Source organism: Hypanus sabinus, unplaced genomic scaffold, assembly GCF_030144855.1.
Source record: "Hypanus sabinus isolate sHypSab1 unplaced genomic scaffold, sHypSab1.hap1 scaffold_298, whole genome shotgun sequence".
In the NCBI taxonomy this organism is placed as follows: Eukaryota; Metazoa; Chordata; class Chondrichthyes; order Myliobatiformes; family Dasyatidae; genus Hypanus; species Hypanus sabinus.
In genome coordinates, this window is record NW_026781133.1 from 45024 (window position 1) to 52544 (window position 7521).

The following is a 7521-nucleotide window of genomic DNA, read 5'->3' on the forward strand; positions in this document are numbered from 1 at the left end:
AGTCGAAGAGGAGACGCAGACATGAAAACACTGGAAGTAAATTTGCATTGAACTTCGTCGCTGGACAGAGGCGGAGAGGGGCGAACTCCACTGTTTGCCCAGAGTGACAGACTGTAGGCGATGGGTAACGCGGTAATCACTCTCACTGAGAAAATTGACCATAGGAGGCAGTAAAGGGGCAGAGTTACCGGGGGCGGAGGTAGGCAGGCCAGGAACTGAGGTTAGAGGCCTGAGTGGAGACATAAACAAGGAGGAAGGAGGAACAGAAAAATATCTGGCTGGAGAAACCGATTGGAGCCTTGCTGGATGGAATACGGTGTGTCGCACATCCGAACTGAAAGTGGACTCGTCAGGGCGGAAGATGAGGCCCTGGACCGACATGTCACAGAAGGACTGCGAAGTGGAACGGAATTGGAGACTGTCTGGATGGAATACGAGGTGTAGCACATCCGAACTGAAAGTGGACTCATTAGGGTGGAAGATGAGGCCATGGACCGACATGTCACAGAAGGACTGGGAAGTGGAACGGAATAGCTTGGCCACTGGGAATACCCGCTTTTTGTCGATGGACGTGAGTCGCACTACAGAGCGTTTATTAATTTCATTAATCTGCATCCGTTCAGTATCATCGTAAACCTGGACACTATCTTAGTTTAAGACTCTGCACTGTATTATAAAAAGGTACGAAGAACTTTTTCGTTGTTAAATTTCCATTGTTGTGATCAACAATCGAGAAAATTCCCGGAGAGAAGCAGAGCAGCCCAATGACGTATCGCATTAGTGGACCCGAGGAATGGACAAGATCAACAATCGCAATCATAGAACCGAGAGTCGAGCCGGAGAGTGTTTCACAACAACATTCATTGACTTCTCCAATCGTCCTTTCTTCATCTTTGAGATGTTGCAATTTCGTGTCAACCTCTCCATAATGGGATTTTAATTGAATTGCATCATCTTTATTTTTACCCCTGCTGTTGAAGACACGTCATCCTTGTGTAGAATTGAAGAGTCAGTGTGCTGGAGTGACAGTGGAGATTCATCAGCTCAGAGTTTCTTGGGCCAGATCGCGGGCAGCTGGAAGACAGGCGGAAACTCACACAACATGCTTGAAACGTTTTACCGTGTGAAAAAGATATATTACATGATCATTGCCGTTATTGGTGTTCCTGGTAAGAACATAGGTGAACAAATGTTTCCAGTTCTGTGTGCGCGCTCTTTGAACTCCTTCCGTTAGTGACCGAGTTGTGAGGCCGGTGTATCAGTGAGGTCGGTGCAGACATTGTGAAGAAACGCTGTGCTCGTTCAGAAATTCCCTTGCAATCTAATCTGTGCCCACAGATAAAATTCAACTGCCGTTGCAATGGATGCAGAGTGGAAGATCTGGGAGATGAAATCATGGAAGAGAAGTTTCATCTATCAGCGTAAAGCCGCTGTCGAAGATAACTCCGACAATCCTTTGCTCTCGGCACCTTTACGGCCGACTTGCTGTTATCCGCATTAAAAGTGAAACTCGCTGTAAGTTCAAATTGGAACGTGAGAAGGACTCCGCAGAGAGCAAACTCACAGGAACATCAAGTCTAACAGACTGGCAGCCGCTGTCTGCAGCAGCGGCAGACATAGGAACGACTCTGCACGCAGCCAGTCCCCGTAAAGCGCCGGGTCAGTCAAAATCCCAGGCCGACTGCTCAGGCAGTGTGCACGCCAAAGCACTGACGTCTTCATGGACATCTTCAAACTCTTCCAGGCTGCCGTCCCCATAGGCATCAAATCATCCAGTATGCGATGTCATCAAGCAACAACACACACAAAATACTGGTGGAACACAGCGGGCCAGGCAGCATCGATAAGGAGAAGCACTGTCGGCATTTCGGGCCGAGACTCTAAGTCAGTTTGAATTTCCAGCATCTGCAGATTTCCTCGTGGATGCGACGTCAGCATTCATTTTGTATGGACTACAATATTAAATGCTGAGTCTTAATATAATCAGACAGCACATCGGGGATGATGAGCAATTTCGATCACCTTATCGAAAGAAGGATGCACTGGCATTGGAAAGGTGGCCGGGAAAGCACAGGGCAATGATCCCGAAATTAAAGGGTTAACGTGCGGGAAGCGTTTGATGAATTTTGGGTGATATCACTAAAAATTACAGAACATTGAAAGACGGTGAGAGAGTGGATGTGGTGGAAATAATTCACATAGTGGGGAAGGTCTAGGATCAGACAGCACTGCCTCAGAATACAAGGGCTTCCCTTTAGAAGAAAGATGAGGATAAATTTCTGCCATCACAGTGGTGAGTCTGTGGAACTCATTGCTATGGACGGCTGCTGAAGCGGAGTCATTGATGTTTCCATACCAAGCCATGATGCAGCCAGTCGATACACTTTGTATCACTTCTATGGAGATTTGTCAACGTTTCAGATGTCATGCCGGATTTCCGCAAACCCCTAAGAAAACAGAGGCGCCGCCGTACTTTCTTAGCAATTGCACGTGATTGGTCCAAGAGAGATCCCTGAAATAGTAGCTCCCAGAAATTTGAAGTTGCTGACCCTCTCTCGTCCTCCGTAGAGGACTGGCTCATGGACCTCTGGTTCCTCCTTCCTTTTGACTTGCTTGCATGGAGTGGGACGTGGGGCAGGGTGGAAGTTACAGACAAAGCTGATGCAATTGTCAAGCTCAGCACGGCTGCTGGAAGCGGCAGCAATGCATTGGTCGACGTAGCGGTGGGAGCATTGGGGTGCGTTACCGGGGAAGGTTTGGGACATGGATTGTTTTAGGAAAATGCAGACACATCTGGGTCCTATGCGAGTTCCATGGCCACCCATTGAAATTAGAGTAAGCGGGAGGAGCTGGAGGACAAACTGCTGAGTTGAGGACCGGTTCTGCCAGACGGAGGATGGTGGTGACGAAGGGAATTTATTTTTTATTTTTTTGAGAAATCAGTGAAGAGCTTTAAGGCCCCTTTGATGGGAGAATGGACATCCATAGAGAAAATGAGACGGTCAAGGCCAGAGAATATTAGTCAGTTGATGGAGAGCACTGAGAAGCCCCAACGAATTGTTTATGAATTGTTTACGAATTGGTAACGAAGTGCTTTCAGAAATACTGCAAAGACTGGACACATACTATTATAGGTTGCGTACAACGAAGACGAGACATTACATTTTCCCCGAGGGTGGTGTACTCCGATTAATCCCCACGCGGAATTGAGACAACCATTCTGCAGGGAGTGAGAGACAGGATGGAACCGAATCCGCCAGTTTGGCAAAACGACCGTGACAGGACTCGAACCTGCAATCTTCTGATGACTTCCAATCCAGTACCGAAGTCAGACGCCTTATCCATTAGGCCACACGGTCCTATTGTAGGAGAAATATCAGGGGAAAAATGGGGAACATGTTGACTGCCGCAAGTAGTTTCCCACCTGTAGAATGATCTCCCAACTGAGCTAAAAGTACTGGCACGCAGTGTTTTCATCCCAGGTGAGCATTCAGCCATTGTTTTCAATATCTCTACATTCATTCTGGTTTTGGGCTCTTCACTTAAATTCAATTACCTCTTTCTGTCACAGAAAGGAATTCTCAAAGGTACACGTCACTGACTTTAGCGGCGGCGTTATATTCTGGGATTGGAATCCCAATTAGGATTGAATAAGCAGGGCCAGAAGTGAGTGGACGATCAAGGTCGATGCCATTCATTTGACAATGCCTGGGGAGCGGTTGTCAATGGTACCCAGCACAAAAAGTCTACCAGCCAGAAAGAAGAGGAACGGTAGAGGGAGGGAGAAACAGAGAGATGGAGAGCTACAAGGGTGGTGGAAGGGAGTGTGTGTGAGAGAGAGAGAGAGAGAGAGAGAGAGAGAGAGACAGACAGAGGCAGACAGACATACAGAGATGACCTCGGATGAGTTAGGGAAACGAAATCGCAGGTTAGAACTCTAGGGTTTACATAAGATCCCGCTTGAGTTGGTCTGTCGGTCTGTCATTCTCCAGCTATCCCTTCCCATTGATGTATCTCCCTCTCTGAGTATGTGGAGGTGTCTGAAAGCTACTGCCTGGTCTCTACAAGCAAGGCGATAGTCCGCCACATTAAAGCAGCAACCCCTTTGCCTGCTGTCCGATGGTACGTTGAGAGAGTGGAAGGTGGAAAGTGCGTTCGGGGAGAATCAACTTCGACGAGGAGTAAGTGTGGTAACGTCGAGCCGGATGATGTCTCGTCGGCAGGTAGAGATGAAAACGTCCGGGGAGGGGTAGAATCAGATCGGGTTGTCCAAGAATTGGAGGAGGGTTTCGAGACGGGAGAAGTGATTATCAGTGCGGGGTTGAAAATTCGTTCAGAAAAGGTAGGGTCGGAAATGGAGGTCAGTGTGAACTAGATATCACCTTCCAAGCATCAGCTCGTCCCGAAAGTTTGAGAAGCTTCAACGCGTTGTTTATGTAAGTTTTCGTAGAAGTACATCACAGACGGGACACATAACATTATAAGTTGCGTATAATGAAGGCGTGATATTTCGCTCGGTTCCCCAGCAGGGCGGAGTAATCCGGTTAATCCCCGTGCGTGCAGTTGTTTCACATGAGGCAACTGTGCTGCAGAGAGTGGGGGACAGAATGGAACCAAAACCGTCAGGTTGGTCAATCGACCGTGATTAGACTCGAACCTGCAATCTTCTGATCACTTCGAATTAAGCACCGAAGTCGGACGCCTTATCCATTCGGCCACACGATCGTCTTCTGCAAGAAATGCGAATAGAAAAAATGCGAAACGTGCGAATTGCTGTCAGGCATTTCCACGAGATGACTCATCCGCTGACCGATCTAAACGTAATTTTAAAACGCAGTGTTTTCATCCCAGATGAACATTCGACTACTGTTGTTAATATCAATAAATTTTGCAACTTTGTTTAAATGTAATATTCTATTTCGCTGTTTCTCTTACAGAAAAAAAAAACATCTGTAAAGATGCACGCCACTGACTTTTGAGGCGGCCTTATATTCTGGGATTGGAATCAGCGAGAATGGTCCAATAAAAACAATTCGTCATTGATAGAGATGCGTGCTCTCTTTTTCTAAATGTCAGCCGTCGCTTGCAGACGCCAGAACCGACCGGCCTGCGCTTGTGTCGGTGAAGGTCAGGACATTGGGATCTGCTGCCTCAGACAGTACTCGGTGCGCTTCAGTGTTTCTCTAGTTTAGTGGCTATCGGCCTGCGCTTGTGTCGGTGAAGGTCAGGACATTGGGATCTGCTGCCTCAGGCAGTGCTCGATGCGCTTCAGTGTTTCTCTAGTTTAGTGGCTATCGGCCTGCGCTTGTGTCGGTGAAGGTCAGGACATTGGGATCTGCTGCCTCAGGCAGTGCTCGGTGCGCTTCAGTGTTTCTCTAGTTTAGTGGCTATCGGCCTGCGCTTGTGTCGGTGAAGGTCAGGACATCGGGATCTGCTGTCTCAGACAGTGCTCGGTGCGCTTCAGTGTTTCTCTAGTTTAGTGGCTATCGGCCTGCGCTTGTGTCGGTGAAGGTCAGGACATCGGGATCTGCTGTCTCAGACAGTGCTCGGTGCGCTTCAGTGTTTCTCTAGTTTAGTGGCTATCGGCCTGCGCTTGTGTCGGTGAAGGTCAGGACATCGGGATCTGCTGCCTCAGACAGTGCTCGGTGCGCTTCAGTGTTTCTCTAGTTTAGTGGCTATCGGCCTGCGCTTGTGTCGGTGAAGGTCAGGACATTGGGATCTGCTGCCTCAGGCAGTGCTCGGTGCGCTTCAGTGTTTCTCTAGTTTAGTGGCTATCGGCCTGCGCTTGTGTCGGTGAAGGTCAGGACATTGGGATCTGCTGCCTCAGGCAGTGCTCTGTGCGCTTCAGTGTTTCTCTGGTTTAGAGGCTATCGGCCTGCGCTTGTGTCGGTGAAGGTTAGGACATTGGGATCTGCTGCCTCAGGCAGTGCTCGGTGCGCTTCAGTGTTTCTGTAGTTTAGTGGCTATCGGCCTGCGCTTGTGTCGGTGAAGGTCAGGACATTGGGATCTGCTGCCTCAGGCAGTGCTCGATGCGCTTCAGTGTTTCTCTAGTTTAGTGGCTATCGGCCTGCGCTTGTGTCGGTGAAGGTCAGGACATTGGGATCTGCTGCCTCAGGCAGTGCTCGATGCGCTTCAGTGTTTCTCTAGTTTAATGGCTATCGGCCTGCGCTTGTGTCGGTGAAGGTCAGGACATTGGGATCTGCTGCCTCAGGCAGTGCTCGATGCGCTTCAGTGTTTCTCTAGTTTAATGGCTATCGGCCTGCGCTTGTGTCGGTGAAGGTTAGGACATTGGGATCTGCTGCCTCAGACAGTGCTCGGTGCGCTTCAGTGTTTCTCTAGTTTAGTGGCTATCGGCCTGCGCTTGTGTCGGTGAAGGTTAGGACATTGGGATCTGCTGTCTCAGACAGTGCTCGGTGCGCTTCAGTGTTTCTCTAGTTTAGTGGCTATCGGCCTGCGCTTGTGTCGGTGAAGGTTAGGACATTGGGATCTGCTGCCTCAGGCAGTGCTCTGTGCGCTTCAGTGTTTCTCTAGTTTAGTGGCTATCAGCCTGCGCTTGTGTCGGTGAAGGTCAGGACATCGGGATCTGCTGCCTCAGACAGTGCTCGGTGCGCTTCAGTGTTTCTCTGGTTTAGTGGCTATCGGCCTGCGCTTGTGTCGGTGAAGGTCAGGATATTGGGATCTGCTGACTCAGGCAGTGCTCGGTGTGCTTCAGTGTTTCTCTAGTTTAGTGGCTATCGGCCTGCGCTTGTGTCGGTGAAGGTCAGGACATTGGGATCTGCTGCCTCAGGCAGTGCTTACAATTGCCTACACTAAAAGCCGTTGTTTTGGAGCTGGATTAGAATTAACTATAATATCCGTTTTCTTGAAGTCAAACAACATGATGAACAAGCCACTAGACGCATATTTACTTCGATACAGTGCTATCTCACTCTACAGCTCGAAACACACTGTTTCTCAGAGTTACAGAGCACTGAATCGATCAATCTGGCATAGCACGGCGGTAGCGGCTGAAATGCCAGTAATAGCTAGTTCTGTTTTTGCTGTGGTTAGCACCTATCTCCATAAGCCTTCCTTCCCCATGTCCATGAATTCCGATAAGCATCACAGGCAAACTAAATAGAGGTTGAATCTGGAGACAAATGTGTGGAACATAAGCGGGGTTTTCACGTGCTGTGATGAAATTCAGATCTGTGGAACACAAGAGAGGGAAGAGCAGACGAGGTGGCCGAGAGGTTAAGGCGATGGACTGCTAATCCATTGTGCTGCGCACGCGTGGGTTCGAATCCCACCCTCGTCGCGACCTCTTCCTCTGAGGAGCCATCGGTTGGAAAACATCCAGATCTGCAACGTTTACCAGATAGTTTGTTTTGTGAGTCATGATAAATAATGTTCACAATTAGAACTTGTCTCCAAATTTGCCCATAAAACGATAACATTGAGAGAGGAATTAGACCGTTGAGACCATCGGGAATGGCTGATACATTATCCCGCTCAACCCCAATCTCTTGCCTTCTCCTCGTC

General features: G+C 48.9%; 2 non-coding genes across 2 annotated transcripts; one reads left to right on the plus strand and one right to left on the minus strand.

Annotated features, from left to right (window-relative positions):
* Positions 1-3270: 3270 nt before the first annotated feature.
* trnar-ucg (transfer RNA arginine (anticodon UCG)) lies at positions 3271-3359 on the minus strand. Its single transcript is given in 2 exon segments — positions 3271-3306; positions 3323-3359. It is a non-coding gene; the product is annotated as a tRNA-Arg (tRNA).
* Positions 3360-7215: 3856 nt separating this feature from the next.
* Positions 7216-7297, plus strand: trnas-gcu (transfer RNA serine (anticodon GCU)). The gene has a single exon. It is a non-coding gene; the product is annotated as a tRNA-Ser (tRNA).
* Positions 7298-7521: the final 224 nt, after the last annotated feature.